This window comes from Hibiscus syriacus, unplaced genomic scaffold (assembly GCF_006381635.1).
Source record: "Hibiscus syriacus cultivar Baekdansim isolate YM2019G1 unplaced genomic scaffold, ASM638163v2 tig00112981_pilon, whole genome shotgun sequence".
Classification (NCBI taxonomy): Eukaryota; Viridiplantae; Streptophyta; class Magnoliopsida; order Malvales; family Malvaceae; genus Hibiscus; species Hibiscus syriacus.
This window is the reverse complement of record NW_024063431.1, coordinates 1-19,197: the sequence shown is the minus strand read 5'-3', so window position 1 is coordinate 19,197 and position 19,197 is coordinate 1. Positions and strand designations below refer to the sequence as shown.

The following is a 19,197-nucleotide window of genomic DNA, read 5'->3' as shown; positions in this document are numbered from 1 at the left end:
GACATTTTAAGCATTAGAAAATTTACAGCACACATATCAGATATGGATTCTACTTTTAAAACAGTGTAAATTCAGTTGTAAAAACAATTTTAAGAATTAAGGGAAGGGTGTACTTATACTAGTAGGTTTACACCATTTGATGATTATGAGAAGGGTGTACATATATCAGAGAATAATTTTGTGACATACAACTCTAAATAAATAAATATTGAAATATGACAATTATTTATATTAACCGATAGTTTTACAATATATATATATATATATATATAATGTAAAAACTATTGATTGATTAAAGATGATAGAGTTGCATACGATTCATGTCGTCTGGTTTTCTTTTAATATTAACAAAAGAAGAAGAAGATGAAGATGTCCCTTTTCAATCTCGATAGAAGAATTTTTATGATTTTTAATACTGGTGTCAGACATAAGATCATGATAATTAATAACAGATTGACATATTAAATATATATGTCTATCAAATAATAGGTCGTATATTATACAGACATAACATAGATTATATTAAGATGATGTAGCTGTCCGAAGAACATGAAACTTCATAGATTTTGTGGAACTCTAGAGAATATAAATCTCAAGGGACTTTGACACTCTGAACACCTCAACACTCGAAAAGATAAAGAAATGAAGTGTTACCTCATAAGAAGGTTTACAATTTAATAATTATTTTTCATTTTTTTATGTTAAATATGATTGAATTCCTTTTCTAATATCGTAAAAAAATACACGATCTCTTCTCTTATTTATAACAATCATGTTACCTTTATTAGAGTTTTTTAAACCCTAAAACACAAAAATAAACAATCATGATGTATCCCTCAAAAATATAATTGACATATAGTTACCTACAATGAAACAACACTTCCAATAAAATAGCTGGATCATAGTCCAGTCGTCCTCATTTTGTATTTCTTCAATTCTTCGACGAAGAATCGACGTCGGAAAAAATAAACTGAAAATTTAAGGTATATTTTTAAGGGTAAAGAAAAAGATTTAAGTTATAAAAATATGATTTGACATTCTATTCTATGAGATCTTTATAACGTGCTCGAAACAATCGAGTGATATTGGGATCAATAATGGGACTTTTCCTTGAGAGTTTTTGCTGGTAGGAATGCTACTATTCATGAGGAGTTATATACTACATTTAAGACTTCAAATGTGGAATGTTTATTCATGAGGGGTTATATAATGGGATTATTAATACAAATAATCAGAGTTTCTTTTATTTGTATTATATTTAAAGTCTTAAATGTAATATATGAATAAAATTAACTTAAAATGTGGAATGTTTTTCTAAGCAAAAAAGTAACTATACAACATCTCATCTTTCTTTGATTTACGTCGACTTAGTAATGTTTTATGATGAAAACATTTTGAAGTTTCGATATAACAAATAAAGTGTTATTGAATTTTAAGATTTATATTCAATTTCAAAAATAATATTCTGATCCAATTAATCGAATATCACATATATTACTCCAAGTTTTCAAATGTCAATTTTACTCCTTACTCAAATGAAAAATTGTGTTTCAATCTTAAAATATTTTTGGAACAATTTTTACAAAGTATTTCGAACCATAATCGAGCAAAATATGAGTTTTTAATACCCTTTTAAGAGGTATTGATACCCCTCAAATTTCGAATGCAAAAAGGGTACCGATACACCATAGGGTACCGATACCAATCCCAAAGGTACCTATACCCCTTATGTTAATTTTGGCTCCGAGAATAACAGAATGTCAAATGGGTACTGATACCCCTGAGAGGTACCAATACCCTTAGTCTTATAACGGTCAAAATATTTGAATTTTACACAGGATGTATCGATACCCCTTGAAGGTGTACCGATACCCATACGCTCCCAACAACTTTTTGAAGTAGAATTCACACCATAACGGCTCTATTGACTTCACCAATGATCCCCAACATTCATAATTTATCCAATGTGTATTTAAACAAGTTCTGAAACCTTTGATCATTAAGAATTACGAGAGAGACAAAAAAGAAAACCTTAAACATCAAGTTTGAGCAGTTCAAGCCAAATTCCATTCAATATTCATTTTGCTTTCAAGAACACACTTTGTGCTCAATTGTATTTATTATTGAGTGTTCTTTTCTTGTTCTAGAATTGTGCAAACATATTGTCTTGTAAGTTTGCAAAATTTGTAAATTTCTCTTTGAGAAAAAGTGTTCTCAAGAATTTGGGGTATAATTCTTGAGGGGGTTGTAAGGTTACTCTTAGTGTGGATAGCTAAGGTAGTGGACATAGTGTTGAGTTAATCGATCAATGAAATAGCCAAGAGGAGGTGAATTGACAATAAAAATTTTGGTGGAAGCTTTTACAGAAAATTGAAAATAATTGCACAGCAATTTAGAGTGGTTCGACTTTCTCAACCAAAGTCTACGTCCACTACCTTAACTATCCACACTAAGGATTTTCTAACAAATTCACTAATTTGTTCTTTCTTTTGAGGACAAAGAGTAACCTTACAACTCCCTCAAGAATTATAACCCAAATTCTTGAGAACACTCTCTCCCAAAGAGAAATACACAAATTTGCAAACTTACAAGAAAAACCTCACAAGGTAGATTGTTTGCACAATTCTAGAACAAAGAAAGAACACTCAAAGATGAATACAATAAAGCACAAATGTGTTCTTGAAAGCAAAATGAATATTGAATGAAAAATAGGCTTGAAGTGCTCAAACTTGAGGTTTGATGCTTTTTCTTTGATTCACTCTATTCTATTCTTAGTTGTTGTTGATCAATGGCTCCTAAGCTTGTTTAAATACTCATTGGATCACTTCTGAACGTTGGAGATCATTACTGGAGTCAATAGAGTCGTTATTGTGTGAAAACAATTAATAAAACAGTTGGGAGCGTATGGTGCATCGATGCATAGCCAAGGTGCATTGGTACACTATGTGTAAAATTCAAATATTTTGACCGTTGGAAGACTTAATACATCGATACACTAGGGGTGCATCGATTCACTAATTACATTCGATGTTTCAAACAAGCCTGGAATGCATCGATGCATGGTCTGTGCATCGGTACACAAAATGCATTCGATGTTCAAAATATTCAGAGTGCATCGATGCATGCCTTGTGCATGAGTACACAAAATGCATTCGAAATTCAATTTATTTAAGGGTGCATTGATGCATTGATTGGTGCATCGGTACACTACTTTGAAAAATTTATATTTGGCTCTTTTTTTGTTCGAAATTCTTTGTGAAAATTGTTTCAAAAATATCTTAAATATAAAACACAATTTTACACTTTAGTAAGAATTGGAATAGAACTTTGAAAAACTTTGAGTAATATTTTGATTCGAATAATTGAATCGAATATACTTTGAAAATGATTTGTAAAATCTTAAAATTCATTTAAACTTAATTTGTTATATCGAAATATCAAAATGTTTTCAACAATCTCCCCTTTTTAATATAACAAAACACTTGAGTAATTTTAAGATTTTCTTTGAAAATAATTTTTTTTGAAATCAATTTTGAAAGTTACTCCCCCTTAATATAACACATCTTCTCCCCCTTTTTTGTTAAATTAAAAAGACTCTAAAACGTTTTTAAACAAGGATTTTGAAAAACTTAGCCAATTGATATTTAGAAATTTAAAGCTTAAGCTGCTAAGATCAAAAATCAAGAGAAATATTAGCCATTAGTTTCATAATTCAATATTCATAAACAAATGTGAAATGAAAAAATTGGTCATGATGTAACTCATGTGTAAATGATGCAAAAATTAATAAACTTTAATCTCAAATTAAAAATTCAAACCATATATATATATTAAGTTCAATCATCTAAAGCATTCAAGTTTGAACATTCAACATTCATAAAACATCCAAAACAAATTTAAACATCCATAAATTCAGACATTCACAAACATCCAAAATGTTAAAACAATAAGTTCTAAGTCCCATCCAAGAAAACTAAAACAAGGCAAGGTTTAAGCATCCGTAGGAGGATCGGGAGGAGGAAAATAGGCTCGCATAACAATCATCTCATATGTGAGCGCATTGATTTGATTATTTGTTGCTCCGTTGTTTGCGCGCAACTCCCTTAAAATTTCTAATAGTTGATCCCCCATAGTAGTAATATGGGACTCAATGGATGCAAACTGTAGATCAAATGTCTCCAAGTAAGATCGAAAGTATGGAGGCACTTGATCATCTTGTTGTGCCGGTGCATCCTTGGGTGCTTCATCGTCAATATGGTTGATGTCTTGTATTAGTTGCTGAAGCTCCGGATCATCGTCCGCTGTCGGTGCTAGAGCAGGAGGAGCTTGTGAAGAGCTAGCTCTCGGAGTTTGCTCTGTGGGTCGATAAACACATTGACCAGTTTCCTTATCATTTTCCCATCCTTATTTCTTTAAAGAAGTGAGATTAGTTTGGTTTTGAAGAGAGATAGGAATATCAACCGAGACCTTAAGCCATTGTTTGATAAAAAGATTTGAAAGAAGACAACTGTAAACTAGAGTTTCTATATTTTTGGAAGGAATGACGTTTACGGTATCGACAAGCTCCCCAAAAATAATTTGTGGTAGATTAATTTTCTTATTATGCTAGATATAGTGTATCCACCATAAATCTATAACTCTAAGGGAGGAGTACCTACCTCCGGATGGTCTAAACCACCAAGAGATCATTAAATGAAGGAATTACTCGTGATGAGATCGTAAAGTACTAACACTATCCTTAGACTTATATGGTTTGACCTAAAAGGTAGGATCTAATTCCTACAGTTTCAGTTTGACGTGCATTTTGGACATATATCGCATTAGAGTAGAAAATGTGGACTAATTGTTGATTGACAATACGCTTGATTTGGCACAATTTATCAAACTTCCAAGAGCGAATGATAGGAAGATATTTGAAGTTCATATCCTTCATTGCTTGAATGGAATGGATATGTTCCTCTCGAATTTTGTACGATTGGAAATAACTAACAAACCTATCATATAATTCATCTCGACGACGACCGGGTTGGTTGAAGCAAGAATTAAGAATGGATAATTCGGGTTTGTTTGGATTTGGATTTTGTGGTAGAGGAGGAATGGGAGGTCGGTTTTGACTCGAGCGACTCGAAGACGACCTAGGACGTTTATGATTTGACATGGTGTAAGAAATCGGAATAAGATAGGTAACCTGCAAATTTAAAAACATGTATGCAATATAATCAATCCCAAAACTCAATTGAGTCTGCAATAGTCAAGGTTCTCTAAACTGAATCTTAATGGGAAAAGTTTTGAAAACTATTTGAAAATAATGTTTGAAAATCATAATATGTATAGTTTTCATGAAAACAACATAATTAAATCAAAAACATCAATTAAAACAATAATTTTTTATTTTTTTATTATTTCAAAATTCAAAAATAATTTTAAAAAATTGAGTGTTTTTGACGAAATTGGTTGTAAAATCTAGTTTCTAAACACTAAACAATCAATGCCCAATAATTTATTTAACCTAAATCTAATCAAAACTAATCATAAGTTCAAAAACCAATAAAACAGGGGTTTTAGAAAATATTACCTTGAAATTTGGATATGAGTGAGAATGAGATGATGTTTTGCACGATTTAATGATAGTAGCAGGAATTGAAGTTGAAATGCAAGAGGATTCCGATTGAATTCCATTGGTTTGAATCTATTTTAGAGAGTAGGGTGAGAGAGGAGTGTGGTGGCAGAGAGTTTTAGAGTTTAAGGGTTTTAAAAATATGAGAAAAATAAGTATTTTAAACCCAAAACCCGACGGGTGTATCGATGCACAACAGAGTGCATCAATGTATATTCAAGGAGTGCATCGGTGCATCTTCATGGTGTATCGATGCACATTCAAGAGATGCATTGATGCACTGGCTAGTGTATCGATGCATTATGCACAAAAATGTTAAAAATTCGTTTTAAACACTTAAAATGCTAAGTTAATTAGCTCAAGTGGTATTGGCAACTCATAAAATGAAAATTAACAATGTTTAATAAATCAAATCTATCCTTAAACAAAATTTGAACATATAATTAATTTTCACTAAGAATCATAAACTCCCCTTAACTAATAGCAAAGAATGCAAAAAAAATATTATTTTTATAAACATTTTTCATTTCTAATTAAAAGTGTTAAACACTAAGTCAAGGTAGGTTGGTTAAACCTAATTCTCTCCTAAGTTTCCAAAATCTTTCTTTATCTAAAGGTTTTGTAAAAATATCTGCTAATTGATGCAAAGTATTATATATTTTAGAACTATATCTTCTTTGGTGACATGATCTCTAATGAAATGATGTCTAATTTCAATATGCTTGGTTCTAGAATGTTGGATAGGAATCTTAGTGAGACAAATAACACTAGTATTGTCACACTTTATAGGTATGGTACATACTTCAATTTCATATTCAAAAAGTTATTGTTTCATCCATAAAACTTGTGCACAACAACTACCGGCTGAAATGTATTCGGTTTCAGTGGTAGATAATGCAACACAATTTTGTTTCTTTGAAAACCACGAAATCAGCATATTTCCTAGGAATTGGCAAGTACCGGATGTGCTTTTCCTATCTATTTTGCATCCTCCATAATTCGCATCAGAAAAAGCATGCAAGCTAAAGCTAGTCTCTAGGATATTAAAGTCCTAAACTATGAGTGTCCTTAAGGTATCTAACGATTTTCTTAACATCTAGTAAATGAGATTCCTTAGAACATGATTAAAATCTAACACATAAGCAAACACTAAACATAATGTTCGGTCTACTTGCGGTTAGATAGAGCAAAGAGCCAATCATTGACCTATACAATTTAACATCCATACATTTACCTCCTTCATCTTTGTCAAGCTTTGTTGATGAGCTCATTGGAGTGGCATGAGGTTTCTCATTTTCTAGTCCAAACTTCTTGAGCATATTCTTTACGTACTTAGCTTGATTGATGAAGATGTCATCTTTTCTTTGCTTTATTTGGAGTCCCAAGAAATATGAGATCTCCCCCATCATGCTCATCTCGAATTCACTCTGCATTAGCTTAGAAAATTCTTGGCAAAGAATATCATTAGTAGAACCAAATATTATATCATTAACATAAATTTGAACTACTAATAAATATTTACCTTTATGATTTAAAAATAATGTAGTGTCAACCTTCCATTTTGAAAAATCTTTTTCAATTAAAAAGTTTGACAATCTTTCATATTAAGCTCTAGGAGCTTGTTTTAAACCATAAAGTGTTTTTGTCAATTTAAAAACATGATCTAGAAATTTTGAATCTTAAAAAATAAGAGGTTGTTCCACATATACTTCTTCTTTTATAAAACCATTTAAAAATGCACTATTAACATCCATTTGATATAATTTAAATTCATGAAAACATGCAAATACTAATAACATTCTAATTGCTTCCATCCTAGCTACGGGAGCATATGTTTCATCATGGTCTATGTCTTCTTCTTGAGTATAGCCTTGAGCAACAAGTCTAGCATTGTTCCTCACTATATTACCACTTTCATCAAGCTTATTCCTAAACACGCATCTAGTACATACAATAGATTTATTACTAGGTCTTTCAACTAATATTCATACTCTACTTCTCTCAAATTGATTTAACTCTTCTTGCATAGCCATAATCCAATGTTCATCATTTAATGCTTCTTTAATATTTTTAGGCTCTATGCATGAGATAAATACAATATAATTACATATATTTCTAAGAGAAGATCGAGTTGTTACCTCTTTAGATGGATCACATATAATTTCACCATCCTTGACATAGTTGTACTCTCTTAGATAAAAGATTTCCATTTCTTCAATGGTTGGATTCTAGAGAGGATCGTGAGTTTCTTCATCTTTCGTTTCTTCATTTGATGATAGTTCTCCAACGTCATGTCTAACGTCATTTGCTTTTATAATACCTATGTCATCATCAATACAAGAATCCTTCCTCGAAAGAGGATTATCATCGAAAACATGTATAGACTCTTCTACCACTAAAGTTCTCTTATTAAATACCCTATAAGCCTTAGAATTGAAGGAATAACCCAGAAAAATTCTTTCATCACTTTTAACATCAAATTTACCAAGATTTTCTTTATCGTTGTTTAAAACAAAACATTTACATCGAAAAGGATGAAAATAGCTAATGATAGGTTTTTTATTTTTGAAAAGTTCATATGGAGTTTTCTTCAAAATAAGCATAATCATTACTCGATAAACAACATAACAAGCGGTATTTGTGGCTTCCGTCCAAAAATATTTTGGCAAATTATTTTCACAAAGCATGGTTCTAGCCATTTCTTCTAAAGTTCAATTTTTCCTCTCAACAACTCCATTTTGTTGAGGGGTTCTAGGTGCTCAAAAATTATGGCTAATACCATTAGAATTACAAAACTCAATAAATTCAAGATTTTCAAATTCAATACCATGATCACTCCTAACACTAGTTATGGAGTAACCTTTTTCATTTTGGATTATTTTTAGAAACGTGATGAATATTTCTAATGTTTCATCTTTAGTACTTTAGAATAGAACCCAAGTATATCTAGAATAATCATCTACCAAGACAAATGCATATAGTTTTCCACCCAAACTAGTAGTCCTAGATGGCCCAAAAATATCTATATGAATTAATTGTAATACTCTACTAGTGCATACGTCATTAATGGACTTAAATAAAGCTTTTCTATGTTTTTCATTTAGCACAAACAACACAAATTTTATCATTGTCAAATTTTAACTTAGGCAACACTCTTACTAAATCTCCTTGAATAAATCGTTGTATAACACTCATGCTAGCATGTCTTAGTCTCCTATGCCATAACCAGCTATCATGCTCATCCTTAGCAACTAGGCATAAATTAGTCATATCTATTGAATCTAAATGCACCATGTATATGTTCCCTATTCTATGACCAACAAGCATAATCCGATTAGATGCAATGTCAATAACTTTACAACCATTAGTTTCAAACATGACATTAAATCCCTTATCGTATAATTGACTAATACTGAATAGATTATACTTTAATCCATTCACATATAAAAAAAATTTAATTTGTATGGAAGAGATATTACCTATTGTACCTATACCTTCAATGTGACCTTTTGAATTATCACCAAAAGTCACATCTCCTCCATTTTTGTCGTTAAGTTCTATGAACCGACTCTTGTCTCTAGTCATGTGTCTTGAGCATCCACTATCAAGGTACCATGAGTTTGAATTTGTTTCTCGTGCCTTGTAGCAATACTCATTTTCCTACAAACATAGATTAATTTTTTATTTTTGGTACCCAATTTCTTTTGGGTCCATATTTATTAGTTTCAAAATTCTAGTCCCCTTAGGTATCCACTTGTGTATGATATCTTTATATTTAGTAGTAATGAGTTCTTTGGGAACCCATATACTCCAAATGATTTTACCATTTAAGGTTCGTTGAGGACCTCTATGATTGTAACTTTTAAAACTTTTTCTAACAAAGTTGATTTTTGAACTTTCTCCATTTCCAAAATGTTTTGGATCAACTTTATTAAAATAAATTTTAAGATCATCAACTTTCTTTTGATGATCGTCATTTACTCTTGAAAGTAAATTATGCAAATCGATGTTTTTCTTTTCAAATTCATCTAATTTGATTTGCAATTCTTTGATCTTACTTTCAAGATCATTTTTTTGTTTTGGACATAAGACTATTTTCATTTTTTCAATTTTAAAATATCATTTTTTTTATTTTTGAAAATAAAGTCTTATAATCCGAAATCAACCCATTATAATCCTCTAATAACTCATCATAAGATAAATCATCTGAATCAAATGAGTTAGAGGTTACCTAAGAATCCTCCCCAAATGACATCAAGCAGAAGTTTTCTACTTCTTATTCCTCTTCATCGGAACCTTCTTCATTGCTCCATGTAGCCACGTAAGCCTTGTGTTTATTCTTTGATTGGCCCTTCTTCTTCAATTATGAGCAATCATATTTGACATGCCCCAGGTTTTTGCATTTGTAGCAAATAACCGGCTCCTTCTCTTTTGGTTCATTCTTGAAGCCTTCATTTCGTTTGATTTTTCTTCCTCGGTTAGGCCTCAACAATTTTTTGAACCGTTTGACAAATAATATCATCTCCTCGTCATCCTCATCTTCATCCGAATCACTCTCATCTCTTGTGGATTTGAGAGTAACTCCCATGTTCTTCTTCTCTGTCTCTTTTCTTATCTCATCCGTCTTTTAAAGGTCTACCTCATCTTGAAGCATCATTTCATGCGTGAGGAAAGAACCAATTAGCTCATCGATGGTTAAGAATTTTAAGTTCTTAGCCTCGATAATCGTTGTCTTCTTTGATTGTTAAGATTTTGGAAAAGAGTAAACTAACTTCCTCACAAACTTTTCATTTGGAATGATCTCTCCAAATGATTTGAGACCATTAACAATCATGAAAATCTATCTGTCATAGCTTTGATATCTTCATCTGGTTTCATCCTGAAATTTTCATAACTATGAGTTAGAAGACTAATTTTAGATTCTTTTACCTCGTTTGTGCCTTCAGACTTGAAGTTTATCCCATATCTCTTGATAGTTGTACAAGATGATACTCTCATATTCATCCGGTCCAAGAGCACAAAATATAATATGGATAGCTTTGGAGTTGAGTTAGAACATTCTTGTCTCTCCTTCACTCCTTAATTTGGATGAGTGAAAGGTTTGATGTATCCGTCTTCTATGATATTCTATGCTCTCATGTCACTTGTTTGAATGAAGTACATCATTTTATTATTCCAATAAGCATAATTAACTCCATTAAAGAAAGGAGGCTTGTTAACGAGCAATGAATCAAGACCGAAGTTGTGGTTTAAAGTGGAGGTCATTGATGACATAATTATCGATATAACTCTTCTCGAATCGACTCAAGAGGTGATTAAAACTTCAAATGAGTGAGACTTTGATATCAATTGTTGAGTTAATCGATCAATGAAATAGCCAAGAGGGGGTGAATTGACAATAAAAATTTTGGTGGAAGCTTTTGCAGAAAATTGAAAATAATTACACAGTGATTTAGACTGGTTCGACTTTCTCAACCAAAGTCTACGTCCACTACCTTAGTTATTCACACTAAGGATTTTCCAACAAATTCACTAATTTGTTCTTTCTTTTGAGAACAAAGAATAACCTTACAACTCCCTCAAGAATTATACCCCAAATTCTTGAGAACACTCTCTCCCAAAGAGAAATAAACAAATTTACAAACTTACAAGAAAAACCTCACAAGGTAGATTGTTTGCACAATTCTAGAACAAAGAAAGAATACTCAAAGATGAATACAATAAAGCACAAATGGTGTTCTTGAAAGCAAAATGAATTTTGAATGAAAAATAGGTTTGAACTGCTCAAACTTAAGGTTTGACGTTTTCTCTTTGATTCTCTCTATTCTCTTCTTAGTTATTGTTAATCAATGGCTCCTAAGTTTATTTAAATACTCCTTAGATCACTTCTGAATGTTGGGGATCATTAGTGGAGTAAATAGAGTCGTTATTGTGTGAAAACAATTAATAAAACAGTTGGGAGTGTATGGTGCATCGATGCATAGCCAAGGTGCATCGATACACTATGTGTAAAATTCAAATATTTTGACCATTGGAAGACTTAGTGCATCAGTACACTATAGGTGCATCGATTCACTAATTAATTCGATGTTTCAAACAAGCCTAGAGTGCATCGATATATGGTCTGTGCATTGGTACACAAAATGCATTCGATGTTTAAAATATTCAGGAGTGCATCGATACATGCCTTGTGCATCGGTACACAAAATGCATTCGAAATTTAATTTATTTAAGGGTGCATTGATGCGTTGATTGGTGCATCGGTACACTACTTTGAAAAATTAATATTTAGCTCGTTTTTTATTCGAAATACTTTGTTAAAATTATTTTTAAAATATCTTAAGTATAAAACATAATTTTACACTTTAGTAAATATTAAAATTGAACTTTAAAAAACTTGGAATAATATTTTTATATTCGAATAATTAAATCGAATATACTTTGAAAATGATTTGTAAAATCTTAAAATTCATTTAAACTTAATTTGTTGTATCGAAACATCAAAATATTTTGAACACGTAGACTTTGGTTGAGAAAGTCTAACCACTCTAAATCGTTGTGCAAATATTTTTAATTTTCTGTCAAAACTTCCACTGAAATTTTTATTGTCAATTCACCCTTCTTGGCCGATTCATCCGATCGATTAACTCAACACTTTAAGTAATCTTTTGCTTTTCTATGATACTCTTCAACGTCTTTCTCGGACTAAAGCAGCATCAAAGTTGATCTCCGAGGCTCTGACGGATGCTAGTAATCATAACCAAAACAATGTTACAAAAACATGTGTATCAATGATTCATTCACACAGTTCGAGTTACCCCATACACATGTTTTCCTCAACCTGCTATGCAAAAGAATTAAACAATTCTATGCTCACCTGCTGCCTTGCTCTGATTGTATTCGGAGTTGTAGGACTGCTAACAGATTCGGTACATAAAAGTGGAAATCGATGTGGTGATATCGTTCATTTATCTGATCAAGTGTATCAAGATCACCGGTTAGCGAGTACATATATGCATTGTTGCACAGAGTTGCAGTTCAAAAATATAATCAAGCTTACAACCTAGTTCTTTCTTAGGCATGGTGGAAGTAATGGAAACTGTTACAGATTGCTCAGGAGGTCGTGGAGAAGGTGATCGGTAGCACGCTTTTCTGCAACAATGATCAATAGTATAAACATATATCGGTGTTCCTATTACAATGCACCATGATTTCGATGTTAAGTTTTACCTGACTGATGATTTTTCATTTCTCTGATAGATGATGTTCGAGCTTCTTGAATCGCGGATCGAATAGCTAAAGAAAAAGCATTACAAGCATGATCAAGTTACATTAGAGCCTGGTTCAACATATAGGAAAGTAGAAAAGCCAAAGTTAATACAATTCCTAAACTGATGCCTGCCATCTTCATCAATTAGGCTGCATTCGGGGTATTTTGACATCGCAAGGCTTGCACCATGCATGCTCTCCCCCTACTAAATGGACATTAAAAATCCCCGACTTTAATTGCAAAGAAAGTTAGTTAAAGATGAAAAGAATTTGTAAATGAATAGTAAAGGGTGATTGTCTGACAATATGTACCATTTATTGTACCTTGGTGTATTAATCATCAATGTCTGCTGGGAAATTCCTTCATGGTCAATATATACTTGACACGTTCGTAGTTTCTGCGAAACCAACAGGTCGGTATTAAAATTTTAAGTACTCCCCTAGTATAAATCTTGTGTCTGTCCCTGATCTTACCTGTTGAATGCAAGATACCCTGAGTTCTGTAACGAAAACCTCTTCAACTTTCTCATCCAAAGATTAACCTTGCATGTCACGAAACCCAAATGGTCTACGGTGTTCACAAGAGCTTGATGGCATAATCTTTCAAAGTTGCTTCTACTCTGCACGTGAACGAGGAAGAAGAATGAAAGCATATAAACAACAATACCCATAGCCTGAGGGTACCAGCAATGTGGAATTAGATTAACTCACGTCTGCGTTTAATCATTATTGGCGTAGGACACCTCGAAATACTCGGCAACCGAGTAGAGTTGTGCTCTCAAGTTTTTCAAGTCCTGAAATAAAGAAAATGTGTGACAAAACAATCATATTGGAATCGATCACCGAAGCCAATAATGATATTTGACGACAAAATTTTATAACTGACAATCATATTTACAAAATCTACCGACCTATAAATAAATATAATGACTCTAAATCTAACACTAGTAATCTATGTTGATTATTTATACCTGAGGTCAAAAAAATGAACTTTCTTTGAAATTCTTTCACCTCAACCTAGAACGATATTCTCTCTTACTCAACCTTTCCTCTTATAATAATATCTAGGGGTAAACGTTTGCTCAAGTCGAATTAAAAGATTTTGAATTCTTTAAATTGAAGAGTCTTATTTTATAAATTATTTGAAATTTTTTCGAGTTGAATAGAGTCAAATTTTTGAATTTTCATTTAAATTTACCTGTAAATATTTATAATATTACGATATTATTTGACTCTAATTTAAATATTTTTATAACATAAAATAATATATATTTCTTTATTTATATATATTCGATGGAATTGACTCTAACTTAAAAATTATATCACTAATTACTAAAAATTTTAAGGTATTTGAGTTAATATTGAAGTTGTATTTTACAACTCAATTTAAACTTAACAATTTTTCAAATCGAGTTTATAAAATTACAATTAAAAATTAATTTGAGTCTTTTCATATTGAGTCAAATTGAAAAAAATCAATTTTTCAAATCGAATCAAATTTTACTCGCCATTACACAGAAATACATTTAGTACCTTGAGACTATCATCCACCAGCGGGCTCTGCGGCATGGAAACCTCACCATAATTGGATGCTTCACTAGGAATGGACATTGCAGCAACTGTAGCCATTAAGCCTGCCAAGAAGATTGGACCAAGTTCAACCTGAAGCAAAGAGGGAGAAGGAAAAGCAAGAAAAAGTAGGCCCATTTAACATCAGACAAACCAAAACTAGAAACCAGATACAGTAATATTTTAAACTGAAGAACCTGAAAAGAATCAACAGCTGCAGGTGCTTCTTGTATTATCATTTATGGCAGCATAAAAACAAATGGTAAAAGCCAGAAAGCGCTTTACCAGTTGATACAGCTCCTACAAAAGAGAAAAAGAAGCCCCATTTTGTCAGAAACTTCAACAATACTCTTAACAGCATTCAACGTTAAAAAAAAACAGGGTTTAACCCTAATCATCTCCCCAGTTCATCAGTCTCAGCATTTAAAGCTAACCCAAATAGAAAGTGGGTTTATGAGAAAAAACACTTGGTGAACAATAGAATACGACAACATCAACAGGCACCTACAGCTAGCGAGCTACATTTGCAGTAAAGATGAAATACGAAAGGAAAAAGGGGAGAGAGAGAAAGAGCTGGGTTTGAACAAGTGGTAGGTTTCATCGGGCAAAATCAAAAAGGCAAGTCCATTGGGAATCAAAATCCTGAACATGGTAATATCATTTTCGTCATTATATGCCATTAATGTCGGTGGGACCGACTTGCACAGCTATGTAATGATTTGATTTTAGTCATTTTGCCCTTTCTTCAAAGAGCCTATCTGTTTCACATTGGTTGATTGAGAGACCTCATTACTCTCTCGTTCTACTTGCAACTTGCAACTTACAACTTGCAACTTGCAACTTGCAAGGCCATATTGCGCAATGGTATTTCGGGTTGCTAGGATCATATTTTGATGTATAATTAATTTTATTTATTTAAAGTTGTTACTAATTTTTTTGTGTTAGATAAGATTAAATAATTAAATTTTTTTTCTATTAAATCTATATTTCATAAGAGATTTTTTTAAAAAAATTTGAGAGTCAATTACATAAAAAAAAATGATGAACACCTCACATTACTCTTTAGGTATCAATACATTTATGAGTTGTCTTAACGATAAAAATTAAAATTTAAGCCAAAACTTAAAAAGAAAATTCAATTATTTACCTTTTAAAAGATTACCACAACAAAATAAAATAAATAAATTATAATATTTTATATGAAAACAAAAACTAGAACTGGATCTAATCTACATAAACAAAGTAAAATAGTCACATGTATCATAAATAATAATATAAAATATATACGAAAAAATAAGTCAACACTAAAATTAAATAAATAATAAAATACATAAATATAAAAAAAATATAAAAGGAATGAAAAATAACATATAAAAAATCAATAAATAAAAAAGTTAAAAATATAAATAAATATATAAATAAAGCTAAACACGATTAAAATTTTAATAAAAATGGAAAAATAAAAACAGAACGCAAGCAGTGGCAAGATTGTAGCGAAATTAAAAAAAAAGTTAATTTATGATGCAAAATAAAAAGAAGAAAAAAAGAAAAATACCTCCAAGCAAAATTTCTCTTTTATTGTTCTTATTCTTCTAATTACAATGTTTTATATGGCTCATCTTTATTAGTTTATTCTATCTTTTTTCTTTCTCTCTTTTTCCCCAAAGAGATGAAGATTGCATCTATTTATAGTTGAATCTCCAAACATCCAATGCTCTAGATTATTTACATCGATGACTAAAATATACCAAAATAATATAATATCTCTTTATTTAAAGAAATAACATCTAATATTATTTAATCACATCAATTATCATATTCATTTCCTTTGATAGGAGATCACACTAGATATGACAAGATTCTTCATATTTCTATGAATGATGATACTTTCTTTTTCTTCATGGTCAATGTAAACGAGCTCTCTATCATTTCTTAAGGAAAGGGCCTTTTCAGATAGGTTTGAAGCTCGAACAAAAATTGGGTATTACAGTTGCCCCTCTTTACTCACTAACATAGAACGAGAGTAGAACAAAGACTAAAAATAACATTTTTATCCGATTAAAGCAACTCTATATTTTCATAAACTTGGAAAGTTAATATGTTTCACTGCAATTTATTCTATTCACTTTGATGCTTCTTTAGGAAGATATGATCTGTTTTGATTTACTTCATTGCCACTTCGTGAAGATCAAATTTGAAATATAATCAACTATTTATTGAGGAGACATAATTCCTTCATTTGAGGATGCCAAATCTAGAAACTATTTTTCTCTTTGGATTCGAGGATGCCAAGTCACAGTTATCTCAAAAGTCACCAAACTTCAAACGAGCTTGCTCATTTGAAATTGAGGACGCCAAGCTGTGATCAATGAGTGATTTTCCTTCTGAGGATGCAAATCAAGAAATGATCTTGCTCTTTGAATTTAAGGATGCCAAGTCTGTTTATGTGTAAAAAGTTCAAAAAAAGTTGTGTTAGATTATGTTCAAATATGAATCAAATGCATTGTCAATAAGTGTAAAAAATATTTGAAATTAGTTGATCCAATATAGTCGATATGCTCCCTCATTTAAAGTCATCAAATCTGAATACACCTTGTTCTTTTGCAATCGAGAACATCAACCCATAATCGGTGGTGATTTTCTCCTTCATGAGGGACACCAAATCATCATCAATAGTTGATTTGCTCATTCATTCAAGGGATATCAAATCAGGGAACGACTCCTTCCTCTAAATTATGCCAAGTCATAATCGATGGATGTTCTTTCTCTAAAGGATGTCAAAACGAGGAACGGTATTACTCCTTCCTTTAAAGGTGTTAAGCCATAATTCAGTGGTTGGTTTGCTTCTTCCTCTGAAGGATGTCGAATTGTAGTTTTTGAATTTGAAAATGATTTTGCTCCTTCATTTGAAGAACAACAAGTCAAATTCATAGGTGATATGCACCTTCCTCTAGAGGACACCAAATCATGAATGATGATGATTGATCTACTCCTTTCTCTAAAGGACGCCAAATCAGGGAACAATCTACTCATTTCTCTAATGACGCCAAGTTGTAGTCAATGGTTGATCTACTTCTTTCTTTGAAGATCAAATTGGGTAGCGATCTTGATCCTTTCTCTAAAGGACTCAAAATCGAGGAATGATCTTGCTCCTTTCTCTGAAGAATGCCAAGTCGTAATTAACGGTTGATCTACTCCTTTCTCTAAAGGATACCAAATCGGGGAACATCTTACTCCTTTTTAAGGATGCTAGTCGTGATTCAGTGGTTGATTTATCCACTAACTTTATTAGTGAGACGAATCTTCGAAATTCTACTAAGAAACTCATGTGATATAATTTCAAATGTGTCATATGCAGTATGTCCTAGGAACAATATGCAATTTTGGTATGATGTACATGTATGGAAATGAAATTATGCACTGTCTTAATCTTGGGAGATGAGTCTTCTTGTTGAACATGTTAATCTTAGAAATTTTGATCTTTCTGGTCTGATAGTCATAACTCTTTGATTGTGTTGATTTTCCTTATCGAACATGATTCAATCATATTTTTTTTCTATTCAATTCAAGGGAGTGAGCCTCCTTGTCTGGGACCTTGAAGATCAATTTTGAGAAATTAGTTTGTGAGGACGTTCTAAATGTTTCAAACCCTCCAACTTATTTTATAGAAAATAAAAATTGGGCTCTAATTGTTTTTCAAATATTTTTTTCTTTGAGCTCTTCGTACTCACTTTGAGTTGTTCAAATGGATATCTCATTCGCATGTGTTTCGTGATGAACACATGTTCTGAATCCTCCATTTTTGTTGTCTTGTCTTGTTGAATATGATTTCCCATCTTCGAGGTTTAACTTTTGGCTCTCTTCTCAAGATCTCACCATAAAAACCTTTCATTTCCTTTGAAGATCCTAAAATTGTGCATCTATGTATAAAAGCATCGATGCATTTTATACAAATTGTACAGAAGTGTCAATCTTTAAAGAGATGACATATCATTCAGGAACCTGCCCTACTGTCATCATTATAGCATATCAAATCAAGTTCTTGCAAATTACAATCTTGTCATCTTAAAAAACATGTGCTCTCCACTTCTGTACCTTTATTTCACGAGATGGCTTTCTTTGTAATGAACACCATCATTGATTTCTCTCAGTAAACAAATATAGGGTTTTGATGTCTCTATTTCAAGCTCAATTGATTTATTAATTTTTTTGAGTCAATTTGAATGGTCTTTTCCTCATATCATTTTTTTCAAGGATGCTAAGCTCAACTCAATCATTATGAGTACCTTCAATAGTTTCTCACCTTAGGTTCTTACAAAACTAGTTCGAACACCATTGGTCAAGTCATCTCTCGTTGAAGCAAACATGACCTCGTAAAGATTTGTGAAGTCTTTTGATATTTCAAATTCTAAATTGGAAGATGTATTTCCTCGCTTCCTTTTTACTTCTTCTAGGTCTCTTTTTTTGCCTCAATTCTTTATTTCAAGCTTTTAAGGTAGATTGAGTCACGTCAATTTCAAGGACACCCTTTCTTCTTGTCAGATTTGTCCATGTTTGAAAATGTCTCCTTTCTCTTATTTTTCAAAATTTGAATGCTTCTTGCGTGTGTGGTGATGTATTAAAAGATTTATAAGATATTCTTAGCGATAATTGTAAAATCTTCATATTCGAGTCGTCTTTTCAGGTTTTCAACTCGAATCCTCCCTTAGTTTCAAATGTATGTGGATTTTCATCTTGAACCC

General features: G+C 31.7%; 1 pseudogene; it reads right to left on the bottom strand.

Moving 5' to 3' along the window:
• Positions 1 to 1,314: 1,314 nt before the first annotated feature.
• On the bottom strand, positions 1,315 to 14,546 carry LOC120184957 (annotated as a pseudogene).
• Between the last annotated feature and the right edge of the window lie 4,651 nt (positions 14,547 to 19,197).